Source organism: Salvelinus namaycush, chromosome 1 (genome assembly GCF_016432855.1).
Source record: "Salvelinus namaycush isolate Seneca chromosome 1, SaNama_1.0, whole genome shotgun sequence".
Classification (NCBI taxonomy): domain Eukaryota; kingdom Metazoa; phylum Chordata; class Actinopteri; order Salmoniformes; family Salmonidae; genus Salvelinus; species Salvelinus namaycush.
Genome location: NC_052307.1, coordinates 20,940,445 through 20,956,323, shown reverse-complemented (window position 1 = coordinate 20,956,323; position 15,879 = coordinate 20,940,445). Strand labels below are relative to the sequence as shown.

The following is a 15,879-nucleotide window of genomic DNA, read 5'->3' as shown; positions in this document are numbered from 1 at the left end:
GGTGTTAACTCTCAATTTGACACAATATGGTTTCTGTCTGTTTCTCCAAATGTGTTTTAGAATAACGAAAGGAGTTTAGAACTTCATGTTTCAGAACGACACTGTTTGACCCCAATTACACCCGTACTTTCACATGGGCCCCGTGTGGCTCAGTTGGTAGAGCATGGCGCTTGCAACGCCAGGGTTGTGGGTTCGATTCCCACGGGGGGCCAGTACAAAAAAAAAAAGTATGAATGTATGTACTTGTAAGTCGCTCTGGATAAGAGCGTCTGCTAAATGACTTAAATGTAAATGACTTGCATTACTCTTGCAAACCAGTAGGGTTGTCACTAGTTACCACAGCCACAAAGTCAATTATCCTGAAAATGTAAAACAACTTACGTTTGTATTAAAGGTGAGGCATAAGGTTAGCAGTGTGGTTGGGCTTGAAATGAGATTAAGAGATGGTAGAAATAGGTTGGGTTTAGCCATAATTATGCCTGTGGTAACGACCTGCGAGTAAATCTGTTTTCAATTCAGTTGTAAAATTGTCTGAAAGTCTTGCAAAGGAAGTTTATGAAATGTGAAAGTATTCTGCTGAGTTGACTTTAAATGTGTTACCTTGAAAAACAGAGGAAGAGTGCGTGAACTTCTTTTGGAACAAGATTGTTGGGTAAGCTAAACGTCAGCCAGCTGGTAGCTTGCTTGACATGGCACAATCTGCAAAGTGAAATGATTTCCTGTACTACTTTTGGGCTATTCTGATCAGTTTTTATTTTTATCAAGCAGTCCAATTGCCGGCAACAGTTGGTTGAATAGTGAATGCATGGCATATCAACAAACAGTATACCTACCTATGCATTTTACCTGGGATCTAACTCCAATTCGAATGAATCCACTCGTATTATTAATCTGTCCTTATAAATGGAGGGATGAATGTGGAGGACAGCCTTTGAGGCAACCAGTACAACCCACTGACAGCTATGGCTGAGATCACTGCCTGACTCAAGGAGGGACTGTCACCTGATCTGAGATTCTATTCTTCTCCTGTATTTAATTGGGCTTCTATCCTTAGTCGGCCATTCTATAGTACCTACTTTTCTATTAGTAGTGTTGGTATGGTGTTATGTAATTTTACACTGATTTCTTGGTGATTTGCAAATGCATTAACTTCTTCCTGTATGATGGGTCAAAGGTGAGGGTGACCCTACAAGAGCTGGAATCTGCTACTTCTATCCTGAAGAGGTAGGGACATCAGAGAAGATGTGTTCCCTAGGTGAGATTATTGATACTAACTGCGTACCAAGAATGATCCCTGTTTTTATTGATGATCCCATACCATATGACAGCCCATAAGACATCTTCAAATGTTTGAGGAAACGCTTACAGATTATTTTATTTTATTTCACCTTTATTTAACCAGGTAGGCTAATTGAGAACAAGTTCTCATTTGCAACTGCGACCTGGCCAAGATAAAGCATAGCAGTGTGAACAGACAACACAGAGTTACACATGGAGTAAACAAAAAACAAGTCAATAACATGGTAGAAAAAAGAGAATCTATATACAATGTGTGCAAAAGGCATGAGGAGGTAGGCAATAAATCGAATAATTAGAATTTAGCAGATTAACACTGGAGTGATAAATCATCAGATGATCATGTGCAAGTAGAGATACTGGTGTGCAAAAGAGCAGAAAAGTAAATAAATAAAAGCAGTATGGGGGTGAGGTAGGTAAATTGGGTGGGCTATATACCGATGGACTATGTACAGCTGCAGCGATCGGTTAGCTGCTCAGATAGCAGATGTTTAAAGTTGTTGAGGGAGATAAAAGTCTCCAACTTCAGAGATTTTTGCAATTCGTTCCAGTCGCAGGCAGCAGAGAACTGGAAGGAAAGGCGGCCAAATGAGGTTTTAGCTTTAGGGATGATCAGTGAGATACACCTGCTGGAGCGCGTGCTACGGGTGGGTGTAGCCATCGTGACCAGTGAACTGAGATAAGGCGTCACTTTACCTAGCATAGCCTTGTAGATGACCTGGAGCCAGTGGGTCTGACGACGAACATGTAGCGAGGGCCAGCCGACTAGGACATACAGGTCGCAGTGGTGGGTCGTATAAGGTGCTTTAGTAACAAAACGGATGGCACTGTGATAAACTGCATCCAGTTTGCTGAGTAGAGTATTGGAAGCTATTTTGTAGATGACATCGCCGAAGTCGAGGATCGGTAGGATAGTCAGTTTTACTAGGGTAAGTTTGGCGGCGTGAGTGAAGGAGGCTTTGTTGCGAAATAGAAAGCCGACTCTAGATTTGATTTTGGATTGGAGATGTTTGATATGAGTCTGGAAGGAGAGTTTGCAGTCTAGCCAGACACCTAGGTACTTATAGATGTCCACATATTCTAGGTCGGAACCGTCCAGGGTGGTGATGCTAGTCGGGCGTGCGGGTGCAGGCAGCGAACGGTTGAAAAGCATGCATTTGGTTTTACTAGCATTTAAGAGCAGTTGGAGGCCACGGAAGGAGTGTTGTATGGCATTGAAGCTCGTTTGGAGGTTAGATAGCACAGTGTCCAAGGAAGGGCCAGAAGTATACAGAATGGTGTCATCTGCGTAGAGGTGGATCAGGGAATCGCCCGCAGCAAGAGCAACATCATTGATATATACAGAGAAAAGAGTCGGCCCGAGAATTGAACCCTGTGGTACCCCCATAGAGACTGCCAGAGGACCGGACAACATGCCCTCCGATTTGACACACTGAACTCTGTCTGCAAAGTAGTTGGTGAACCAGGCAAGGCAGTCATTAGAAAAACCGAGGCTACTGAGTCTGCCGATAAGAATATGGTGATTGACAGAGTCAAAAGCCTTGGCCAGGTCGATGAAGACGGCTGCACAGTACTGTCTTTTATCGATGGCGGTTATGATATCGTTTAGTACCTTGAGCGTGGCTGAGGTGCACCCGTGACCGGCTCGGAAACCGGATTGCACAGCGGAGAAGGTACGGTGGGATTCAAGATGGTCAATGATCTGTTTGTTGACTTGGCTTTCGAAGACCTTAGATAGGCAGGGCAGGATGGATATAGGTCTGTAACAGTTTGGGTCTAGGGTGTCTCCCCCTTTGAAGAGGGGGATGACCGCGGCAGCTTTCCAATCCTTGGGGATCTCAGATGATACGAAGGAAAGGTTGAACAGGCTGGTAATAGGGGGTGCGACAATGGCGGCGGACAGTTTCAGAAATAGGGGGTCCAGATTGTCAAGCCCAGCTGATTTGTATGGGTCCAGGTTTTGCAGCTCTTTCAGAACATCTGCTATCTGGATTTGGGTAAAGGAGAAGCTGGGGAGGCTTGGGCGAGTAGCAGCGGGGGGGGCGGAGCTGTTGGCCAAGGTTGGAGTCGCCAGGAGGAAGGCATGGCCAGCCGTTGAGAAATGCTTGTTGAAGTTTTCGATTATCACGGATTTATCGGTGGTGACCGTGTTACCTCAGTGCAGTGGGCAGCTGGGAGGAGGTGCTCTTGTTCTCCATGGACTTTACAGTATCCCAGAACTTTTTGGAGTTAGAGCTACAGGATGCAAATTTCTGCTTGAAAAAGCTGGCCTTTGCTTTCCTGACTGACTGCGTGTATTGGTTCCTGACTTCCCTGAACAGTTGCATATCGCGGGGACTCTTCGATGCTATTGCAGTTCGCCACAGGATGTTTTTGTGCTGGTCGAGGGCAGTCAGGTCTGGAGTGAACCAAGGGCTATATCTGTTCTTAGTTCTGCATTTTTTGAACGGAGCATGCTTGTCTAATATGGTGAGGAAGTAACTTTTAAAGAATGACCAGGCATCCTCAACTGACGGGATGAGGTCAATATCCTTCAAGGGTACCCGGGCCAGGTCGATTAGAAAGGCCTGCTCGCAGAAGTGTTTTAGGGAGCGTTTGACAGTGATGAGGGGTGGTCGTTTGACCGCGGACCCGTAGCGGATACAGGCAATGAGGCAGTGATCGCTGAGATCTTGATTGAAGACAGCAGAGGTGTATTTGGAGGGCAAGTTGGTCAGGATAATGTCTATTAGGGTGCCCATGTTTACGGATTTAGGGTTGTACCTGGTGGGTTCCTTGATGATTTGTGTGAGATTGAGGGCATCTAGCTTAGATTGTAGGACTGCCGGGGTGTTAAGCATATCCCAGTTTAGGTCACCTAACAGAACAAACTCTGAAGCTAGATGGGGGGCGATCAATTCACAGATGGTGTCCAGGGCACAGCTGGGAGCTGAGGGGGGTCGGTAGCAGACGGCAACAGTGAGAGACTTATTTCTGGAGAGATTAATTTTTAAAATTAGAAGTTCGAACTGTTTGGGCATAGACCTGGAAAGTATGACAGAACTTTGCAGGCTATCTCTGCAGTAGATTGCAACTCCTCCCCCTTTGGCGGTTCTATCTTGACGGAAAGTGTTATAGTTGGGTATGGAAATCTCAGAATTTTTGGTGGCCTTCCTAAGCCAGGATTCAGACACGGCAAGGACATCAGGGTTGGCAGTGTGTGCTAAAGCGGTGAGTAAGACAAACTTAGGGAGGAGGCTTCTGATGTTGACATGCATGAGACCAAGGCTTTTTCGATCACAGAAGTCAACAAATGAGGGTGCCTGGGGACATGCAGGGCCTGAATATTTTTTTTGCTAATGCTAAATATGTCTCCCTCTGATTTGCCTTGCATTTAGATCTACAGTCAGGAAGATTTTGCAGTTCGATGGGCACTGTACCTCTACCACTTACAAGGAGTCTCCACTGAACTCCACCACATCTTCAGTTGCTTGAGCACCATTGACTCTACACATGTAAGTAATTTTTTTAAATATTTTTTTTAAAATTTCACCTTTATTTAACCAGGTAGGCAAGTTGAGAACAAGTTCTCATTTACAATTGCGACCTGGCCAAGATAAAGCAAAGCAGTTCGACACATACAACAACACAGTTACACATGGAGTAAAACAAACATACAGTCAATAATACAGTAGAAAAATAAGTCTATATACAATGTGAGCAAATGAGGTGAGATAAGGGAGGTAAAGGCAAAGAAAAGGCCATGGTGGCGAAGTAAATACAATATAGTAAGTAAAACACTGGAATGGTAGATTTGCAGTGGAAGAATGTGCAAAGTAGAGATAGAAATAATGGGGTGCAAAGGAGCAAAATAAATAAATAAATACATTAGAGGGAGAGGTAGTTGTTTGGGCTAAATTATAGATGGGCTATGTACAGGTGCAGTAATCTGTGAGCTGCTCTGACAGCTGGTTCTTAAAGCTAGTGAGGGAGATAAGTGTTTCCAGTTTCAGAGATTTTTGTAGTTCGTTCCAGTCATTGGCAGCAGAGAACTGGAAGGAGAGGCGGCCAAAGGAAGAATTGGTTTTGGGGGTGACCAGAGAGAAAAACCTGCTGGAGCGCGTGCTACAGGTGGGTACTGCTATGGTGACCAGTGAGCTGAGATAAGGCAGGGCTTTACCTAGCAGGGTCTTGTAGATGACCTGGAGCCAGTGGGTTTTGCGACGAGTATGAAGCGAGGGCCAGCCAACGAGAGCGTACAGGTCGCAATGGTGGGTAGTATATGGGGCTTTGGTGACAAAACGGATGGCACTGTCATAGACTGCATCCAATTTATTGAGTAGGGTATTGGAGGCTATTTTGTAAATGACATCGCCGAAGTCGAGGATTGGTAGGATGGTCAGTTTTACAAGGGTATGTTTGGCAGCATGAGTGAAGGATGCTTTGTTGCGAAATAGGAAGCCAATTCTAGATTTAACTTTGGATTGGAGATGTTTGATGTGAGTCTGGAAGGAGAGTTTACAGTCTAACCAGACCCCTAGGTATTTGTAGTTGTCCACATATTCTAAGTCAGAACCGTCCAGAGTAGTGATGTTGGACGGGCGGGCAGGTGCAGGCAGCGATCGGTTGAAGAGCATGCATTTAGTTTTACTTGTATTTAAGAGCAATTGGAGGCCACGGAAGGAGAGTTGTATGGCATTGAAGCTCGTCTGGAGGGTAATAATAAGGAGTTTGTTGATATATCGATACATATTTCATTCATCTTTTATGTTTATTAACTTCTGGCCTAGCCTGGCAATTATTTCCTTGTTTCATGTATGGCATTTTGATTCTCAGATTGACCCACTTCTCCTACTCAAGGCTGTCCTAATTCTGCAGGCCTGTCAGCGCTGCCCTCTAGTGTTAGCTGGTTGTTTACTCTATCGTGGGAGGTAAACTGTCTGACCTTTGCAGCACCAAAGGACTGGAATAGTTAACCACAGATTAGAATCAGACACTAACTGTATATACATGTCTCAAAAAACAAGTCTTTGCTCCACAGGGTTGACAGTACACAGATGCCCCCTAATCTGACAGTGAAAATCATGGTTCATGAAACTGAAACGTACAACCAGATAACAGTGGCTGATAATTTAGGTGCTTCTCTCCTTTGAGATTTTAGAAATCATCTTGTGATCATCTTAATTTGTTGAGGTTCCTTCTAAGTTGGGTTGTTGTATTATGCATCACTATCTGAATACAAAAGCTATGCTTTAGATTGTTTTACAAAGTCAGCAGTTTAAGTAACAGGCCTTGTCATGCATTTTTGCTTATACTTTGCCTTAGGACCAGAGACCCGATGGACTGAGTTCCTCCAGCTCTTCTGGCAGCACTCCTCTATTTAGCGCAGTGACCTCCACCACTGTGTTCCTGACCGCCACTGAACTACAGTATCTGCGCTCCTCTCCTGTGTACAGAGCATCCAGGTACTTCACCCCCCTCAGGAAGAAACCCACCTCCATCCTCCACTGTAGAAACACTTTCCTTCGTAACACTTTATTTGGATAGTCCATCTGTAGATGCTTTACAGACTATCAGTAACATTTCAACTATCTATCTACTAACCCTAGCTCTAACCCTAACCGTAACCTTACCAAGCAGTTGCTTATCAACGGATAGTTTGTTGATAGTATGACCATCTGTAGAGCATCTATGCTCTACAGATGGAAAATCCAGTCTATCCAGATGAAGTGTGACCCTTTTCTGTTAAACACTCTTACTCGAGTGAGTTATAATGTGTTCCGTCCTGATACAGTAATCTCAAAGCCAAGTGAAAGTTGGGGTTAGACACGTTTGGAATGGTTGCAACTCTGATGTGAGTGTAAATTGTTGAGACTCTTTGTCCTACAGATCCCAATCTACTCCAAGGGAGGTAAAGTGACCCAGGAAGTCCCGCCTCCTGTCAAGGACCCTATCTGACACACTGACCACTGATTCATCTGACCCGGACCCCACCCACTATCTCTCCACTATCCCTCCACTCCCGGGTCATCCATATCTGATGAGTTGCTATTTTAGCCCAAGTCCTTCATTTCACACTCCTGGCCCTCTCAGCCCCTCACCTATCAATGTCGCTCCAGAGACCTCTCATCATACGTTGTCCAATGGAAAGCTGTCCCATGAGGTGGAAGAGGGTGTCACAGGAGGTTCGTACGACCACAGTTTTAACAACATAAAGGGTGGGAGCAATGAGTCAGGTCTTGCGGGAGAAGGCAAGTCAATGCAAAACAACGACAGACGTCACGTCAATGGACAGAATGGAGGTAGTATTACACTGGGTGGAGAAAAGTCTGCAGCCCACAGGTTCAGCGGTGAGGAGTCTCGAGAGCCTGGCAGTCAGAGGATGGGGAATGTGGGAGATAAGGCGTTTAGGGTGAAGGGACGACAGGGGAGTAAAGTCCAGCAGGTGGCTTGCCCCCCGCCTCCCCCTTGCCCTGTGAGAACTCTACAGATGTCCCTTTGCTCCCCACGGCACTGTACCAGGACAGGGTGAGAGGGCTGGTACTGGCCCTACTGGTAGAGAGACAATTCCACAGCGACACTGAAGCCACAGAGGAAGTGGTGAGGAACTGTTGTGGAATATGGGAGGGATATGAATGTTTGTTCATGTATGAGTGTTCCACAAGAGATTCCCCTGTCTGGACAACCACATGTTCAACTGTTAGAAAATTAAATAGAATATCTCCACTATTGCCCTACATGTTATTGCAGCAGTTTGATATTTTGTCAAACCATTTAATCAGCCATCACCCTGTGGTTTATCCCCAGTATCTCAGAAGCCTGGCATCTCTGAATGGACTGGAGGCACATCTGAGGACTACTGCTCCGGGAGCCTCTGGCCCTCAGGGACACTACAGACTGACTGTATACAGAACACGCTCACAAGTGAGGCTCTAATATTCTCAGAGCTCTCTGAAATGTTGTCAAACCACGGTATATTCCATAGCTCTATTTTTTTTCTAGCTGTCCTATCTGACTTTTACCTTTTTTCCTCTCTCTATTTGTCTGTTGCTTATGATATTTGTGGAACTCTGTCTCCCAGCGTTGACCTTACTGCTGGAGTGAGTAGTAAACTCAGTCCTTTGCTGTAGCCGATTGGAATGTTTTGGGACATTTTGTGGGGCTGTGGTGCCTTGTGAAAATTAGTTTTAGCTGATTGTGGAATCTTGGGGCATTTGTAGTACTTAGTGGTGATTTGAGTTAGTAAGATGCTGTATAGTGTATATACCACCTCTGTCTTTTACTTTCATGGTCATCCATGTTTGTGTGGTATTTGTAATGAGTGCCTATACTGTGTCCCTGCAGGCAACCTGTCTGGTAGGCCAGGGGGAGCCCAGGACCGTTCTTTTGTGAGAGCCACATCGCTGCTCCACTCGCATTTCTCTCACACTGAAGCTCTGCAGGAGGCTATTGTCAGGTCAGTATGACTGGCAGGGGGCTCTCTCAACATGCATTACTCCTCCTCAAGTCAGATGATGGGGGAGGGGGAACAGGCCATCATTATGCAGTTTGTATTATCTTAAGATAAATCCCTGAGTTTTTCCATTGAGTTGTAATGTGTCTTACGTTTATAATACAGGAGTGCGGGTGCAGCTGTGTACGGGATCCGCAGTGTGGCCCAGGAGACGTACTTCCTGCAGCAAGGCGGAGCGGTGAGAAACTCTGGCATCCCCGACCACCAGGACAATGCTTTCTCTCTGCCTAGCAAGGCCCGACACAGGTTACTGAAGCACAGGGTTAACTGCTGTTAACCTGCTCTGACTGACTGTGACAAGGAGTTCCACCAGAACCACTGTCTACTCAGTCACTAATCTGAATATGGTTCTCTCTAAATTCATTTCAAACAATGAACTTACACTGAACATTTTTTTAAGATAAACACTGTGTAAAGAGTTTTAGGAAGTTAAATGATTTACAATAACTTTGGTTAAGTCCTATACTGTGTTGTATTAATGTGCAGAGGACCGTGATCTCTGTCAACACTGCAAAGACAGACCACCAGGACAATGCTTTCTCTCTGCCTAGCAAGGCCTGACACAGAAGACATTTTGCACAATATATAATGAAATTCCAAACCAACACACCACATGAAATATGAGCTTATAGAGATGTTGTGTAACAAATATTCAATGTACAAACATCATGAAGGCATCATGGCTGCCGGGTTTCCTAATCACTGTAATCCTTTTCATTTGGATAAAGATAATCAGCTACCACTGAATCCTTCACCACCAACCACAATGTATTTAAAAAAAAAAAAATTGTTGTACCTAATGACATACCATATGTAGGAAAAACGTATTATATATAATTACAGATATCATGTAATATTTTTAGTGTGTTTTAGTGTAATATTCTGTCCTGAGAGTGTACTCTTGGGTTTTCATTGTAGAGTTGATTTTGACCACCTCTGAAATCAAGCCAAAAGCCATTGAATACACTAAATGTGATACTCTCTGATTAATGGGGCACATGAATCATTTGCCAATAATATTCCGTAAGGTTGTCGGCCATCGTGCTCCCTATAGTGCCATAACGATAGTAGTACTGTAGCACCAGGCACACAGCTCAAGCTAAGCATAAATACGGCGCCCACAGTACTTTACAAACACTAAAGTACGAACACTGACCCCAATTGTTATCATGGTAATTATATTGCTTTGGGTGAAGGGGACGAACAATGCCTAAATGTAAGTTTTCATGAAATTTAATATAGCTGGACTGTCTACGTGCGTAAATATATCCAAATAGAAAGTAACATCGGTTTCTGTGCCTGGTGTCCTGGAAATAAGTAGTCTCGAAAACCCAACCCTAAGCCATAATCACTGTGTTGCCTATGGTTGGGTTTTCGAGACTATCAAATGAGACCTTTCTTGATGGTCCAAATATAGTGTAATTAGGGTCATTAGATACGCTGTAGCTGAATTTGAATGACTGGAGTCGGTGTTTTCGGAGTGCCTTATTATGCAAACTAATTTTATGGGTCAGTGGGGTGCAAATCGGTAGTTAGGGGCACGAACAAAACAGGGGGGTGGAGAAACAGAATTAAAATTCTAAGTGGCAGAATGCCCCATTGTCAGTGGAGGGGCATACCCTATAAACCACGCAGATAAGCGGTCTTTTTCAGATACACCGCACCACTGGACGGAGCTGGTACAACTAGCGGAGCTCTCCAATTACGGACCCATCACCATGGCTTCTACCGCATGCTCTTGGATTGCCTTCATTTTCTTATCTGTGTCTACTAATTTCATTGGAGTACAGTGTCGCGCGGTGCAGGAGATACTGTCAAAGTCCTCCGCTTTTCAGGATGGTCCCAATACTTTACCTACAGATATCTTGAGACGATGGCGACGGGAGAGCGATGAGACGCAGCGGCAACATTGCGCAGTGTTGTCAGCGCCTTGGATGGAAACCAGCGCGTACCCGATGGAATTGGCACTGCTACATCGTCTCCGGGTGCGTTCAATGGCCCAAGGAGGTTTACGGCGCACAGTCTTTCCTGAGCAACCACTATTCCATTTTGTCAGACGCGTCTATCATTGCTGTCAGTTAGGTTTTCATTGCAGAGGCGTCAAAGGGATTCAGGGTAGTATCAGTGGAGGTAAGAATCTAAATCCAGTCATTTGAAGTAGATTCTTAGCAATGTATTAAGTCTACTCTTGGACTAAATTAGTATGTAGGCCTACTGTAGAGAATCTCCATTTTAAAGTGCCTTTAGACTTGGTTTTATAGAATATATAAATTATTCTACTAAGGAATGGGGCCACTGTCACATTCTCAGTAGTGCTTATTTCATTTAGGCCTTACAGTATTTTGTTGATCTTTTCCCACCCTAGATACAGATGTGGAGTTCCTTCTCAGTCAGGATGTTCTGTCAGTGACAGTCATGAGAGCTGAGATTCATCTCTATGTGTTGAATCCTCAACACCTGAACATAGAGCCTGTTCTTCCATACATGGCAAAACGCAAGCTTCCCACACGGTAAGAGTCCTGGTTGACATGATGGCACACTCACTTAGCTGTCATACCTCAACTTTTTATATAACTTTATTCCATATCTATGGAAACTGAAAGTTGTAATTATTAGGCTAAAGTACTGTGGGTCCTGTCTTAACCTTTTATTCCACAGATACAGTTTTGGGTCAAAGGAGAATGTCCTGGAGCTTCGAGTGGATCTGCTGTTCCTATTCCAAGGTCTTCAGGAGGCAGCTGGTGGTGTCAGAGGGGAGCCAAGTCTGGTTGACATGCGGAAAGTGGGGGAGCTTTCAAGCAGGGGTCCACGAGAAAGGCCAGGAGCTCCATGGTCTCTGCAGGACACCAATGCTGATCTGTTGGGGGAGGGGGTGGGCCCCCTGCTGACGGCCATGGAGCTGGGCCTGGCCCTGAATTGTGACAGGGGGGGAGTGGAGGTGTCTTGTGAGCACAATGGAGTCCACCTATTACACTCTCCATTCATTGCTCTCTCCTACAGATAAAGATGACACAAACCAGTATTGTACACACTATCACATTTTACCTTGAGTTGCACCATAACCCCATCTCCATGTTGTCTCTAATGTCCTCAAGTCTATGAAGCTGCATTTATCTCTCGGTGGGCAACATGTCAACTTTTATTGTTGATATGTGAAGGAAGTGGATCTGATGTCTTAACTACATAACTTTTGCAATAACCCTTTGCAAAATAAAACATTGTCTTTAATGTTGTGATGCAAAATATTTTTTTTATATACATAATACCCCAACGTGTATGTGGTTCTGTGCACTTCAGAAAATGCTTGAATATATTAACTTATCAGTGTTGTGTTTTGTCAGAAAGAAATACATTTGTAAAGATGTAAATAGTGTATATTATCACATATGTTTATTGGAAAATTGTTTTTGATTTTCCTTTATTGAAACTCAATTTATTAAATTTGTGAAACTATGGGTGACGTGTCGATGTCCTTTTGTTGTTGCATTGACCAAAAGCGGTTCATAAAGGAGTAAAGTCCTTTACAATGTGACCACCGTAGCTATATCTTGTTTCTTATGTATCTGTTTCTCTTGTTTTCCTTGTTTTACTCTGCAGTTTTTTACAGGTGGGGGTTTCCTCTCTCAGCCGAAAGTCTACCAGATCAAAATAATGACCTTGTCTTGCTAGGCTTTACAACTTTTGACAGTTGGTGTGAAAAACGTGGTGCAGAAAAACCTCCACCTGGACCACTATCATCAGAAACCAACAACTAGCAAATACTGTGCATCTATGCTGAGTTGCTGACACTTTCTTGTCCATGGTCTGGCTAATAAACGGTTATGACGAAAAAGAAAAAAACGCTTGTCAATTTAAACTACATTTCAGTCAATGGGCAAAACAATGCAAATCGAGTTAAACATGTAAATGATATTACAGTAGTAATTTATTCTCTTGGGAGAAGCCAAGCAAAAGGTTGTCTGTACTGGTGCGCCTCAATCCATGCATCTGCACAGTACAATTATTTTGGTAAATGTAAGCGATGGGTTTATCATGATGTCAATTAATCTTAAAACCCATTCGTTAAATTACACAACACGGAAGAATACATCTATTTTCATTGACATTTGTGGAACGAGAAGGTGCGACTGAAATCCAGGTACAATATCTCGTATTCACAAGTCTGAAGTTCTCTCTTCTGTCGCCTACAGATCACACTTTCATCACAGATATTTGCTGTGTGAAGTTTGCGTATTAGAACGAAGTAATCTGTGACTGGTAGATGACCGAGCCACTCTACACTGCAGCCAAAATAGCAGTGTCTCGAGTGCACGGTGACCATGGCGCTGCACTGTCCAGCCTTGGTTTCTCAGGTATTGATTAAGGGAATTAGTCCAGATTGTGTTAGACAATGTGATTGATCACTTGAGTAAAATATGCAATAGCATACACTTGAAAGGGGGTTGTAACCCACCATGCGGGACTTGTGGAACTACCTAGGTTTACGATCGCATTTTAGATTAATGTCAGAGATTAATGTTATAGCCTGACATTAGATGTGTGATATTGTGGTACAAACTACTACTGTTCTGTCTTTAAACAAGCCAATTAACCCCAAAAAACTACATTCATAAAAGTAATTTTAGAAGAAAAAAAATCTGTGAAATATCTGAATGCCCACACTGGAATTGTGTTCCTGTACTGTCAGAAAAGCCACTAAAGACTCGTCTGGTCTGCTTTGCCCTTCATCACCAGTCTAGAGAATCGAGGGAAAAGAGCAGTGGTGTAAAGTACTTAAGGGAAACTACTTAAAGTACTTAAATTACTAGTTTTTTGGGGTATCTGTACTTTACTATTTATATTTTTTGACAACTTTTACTTTTACTCCACTACATTCCTGAAGAAAATAATGTACTTTTTATTCCTTACATTTTCCCTGACACCCAAAAGTACTCGTTACATTTTGAATGCTTAGTAGGACAGGAACATTGTCTAATTCACACACTTAGCAAGATAATATCCCTAGTCATCCCAACTGCCTCTGATCTGGCAGACTCACTAAACACAAATGCTTAGTTTGTAAATTATGTCTGAGTGTTGAACTGCGCCCCTGGCTATCCATAAATAATAATAATTTAAAAAAGAAAATCGTATTGGTTTGCAGGGACAATATAAAATATAAGAAATGTATAAGAAATGTAAAATTATTTATACTTAAGTACATTTCAAAGCAAATACTTTTAGACTTAGTATTTTAGTCTTTTTAAAGTAGTATTCTACTGGGTGACTTTCACTTTTACTTGAGTCATTATCTTTTAAGGTATCTTTACTTTTACTCAAGTATGAAAATTGGGTACTTTTTCCACCACTGAGAAAGAGTGCCATGTTTTCTGAACTGTTTGCATGTGGGAGGTAAGACAGACCAACTTCCCATTGCATGAACAACTTGTAACTTATGTTTGGGATGTAAAAGTGACACATGGACACAAACGGCATACATATATACAGTGCATTCGGAAAGTATTCAGACCCCTTGACCTTTTCCACATTGTTAGATTACAGCCTTATTCTAAAATTGATTAAATAGACCCCCCCCTCTCATAAATCTACACACAATGTACCACAATGACAAAGCAAAAACAGGTTTTTAGACATTTTTGCAAGTGTATTCAAAATAACAAACTGAAATATCACATTTACATTTGTATTCAGACCCTTTACTCAGTACTTTGTTGAAGCATATTTGGCAGTGATTACAGCCTTAAGTCTTTTTGGGTATGATGCTACAAGCTTGTCACACCTGTATTTGGGAGTTTCTCCCATTCTTCTCTGCAGATTCTCTCAAGCTCTGTCAGGTTGGCTGGGGAGCGTCGCTGCACAGCTATTTTCAAGACTCTCCTGAGATGTTCGATTGGGTTCAAGTCCGGGCTCTGGCAGGGCCACTCAAGGACATTCAGGGACTTGTCCCAAAGCCACTCCTGCGTTGTCTTGGCTGTGCGCTTAGGGTCGTTGTCTTGTTGGAAGGTGAACCCTCACCCCAGTCTGAGGTCCTGAGCAGGTTTTCATCAAGGATCTTGCTCTGTTCATCTTTCCCTCGATCCTGACTAGTCTCCCAGTCCCTGCCGCTGAAAAACATCCCCACAGCATACGGCTTCACCGTAGGGATGGTGCCAGGTTTCCAGCAGACGTGACGTGACGCTTGGCATTCAGGCCAAAGAGTTCAATCTTCGTTTCATCAGACCAGAGAATCTTGTTTGTCATGGTCTGAGAATCCTTTAGGGGCCTTTTGGCAAACTCCAAGCGTATTGTCATGTGCATTTTACTGAGGAGTGGCTTCCGTCTGGCCGCTACCATAAAGGTCAGATTGTCGGAGTGCTGCATATTTGGTTGTCCTGGAAGGTTCACCCATCTCCACAGAGGAACTCTGGAGCTCTGTCAAAGTGACCATCGTGTTCTTGGTCACCTCCCTGACCAAGGCCCTTCTCCCCCGATTGCTCAGTTTGGCCGGTCGGCCAGCTCTAGGAGCTCTTGGTGGTTCCAAACTTCTTCCATTTAAGAATGATGGAGGCTACTGTGTTCTTGGGGACCTTCAATGGTGCAAACATTTTTGGTACCCTTCCTCAGATTTGTGCCTCAGCACCATCCTGTCTCTGAGCTCTACGGATAATTCCTTTTACCTCATTGCTTGGTTTTTGCTCTGACATGCACTGTCAACTGTGGGACCTTGTGTAGACAGGTGGGTGCCTTTCCAAATCATGTTCAATCAATTTAATTTACCACAGGTTGACTCCAATCAAGCTGTAGAAACATCTCAAGGATAATCAATGGAAACAGGTTGCACCTGAGCTCAATTTCGAGTCTCATAGCAAAGGGTCTGAATACTTATGTAAATAAGTTATTTCTGTTTTTTATGTTATAAATTAGCATACATTTCTAAAGCTGGTTTCACTTTGTCATTATGGGGTATTGTGCGTAGATTGATGAGGAAAAAATGTATTCAATCAATTTTAGAATAAGGCTGTAATGTAACAAAATGGGGAAAAGTCAAGGGGTCTGAATACTTTCCCATGGCACTGTATCAGTGGAGGCTGCTGAGGGGATGACGGCTCATA

At 43.5% G+C, this 15,879-nt stretch overlaps 1 pseudogene; it reads left to right on the top strand.

The window, feature by feature from the left end:
- Window positions 1-475: 475 nt before the first annotated feature.
- On the top strand, window positions 476-9,065 carry LOC120050949 (annotated as a pseudogene).
- Window positions 9,066-15,879: the final 6,814 nt, after the last annotated feature.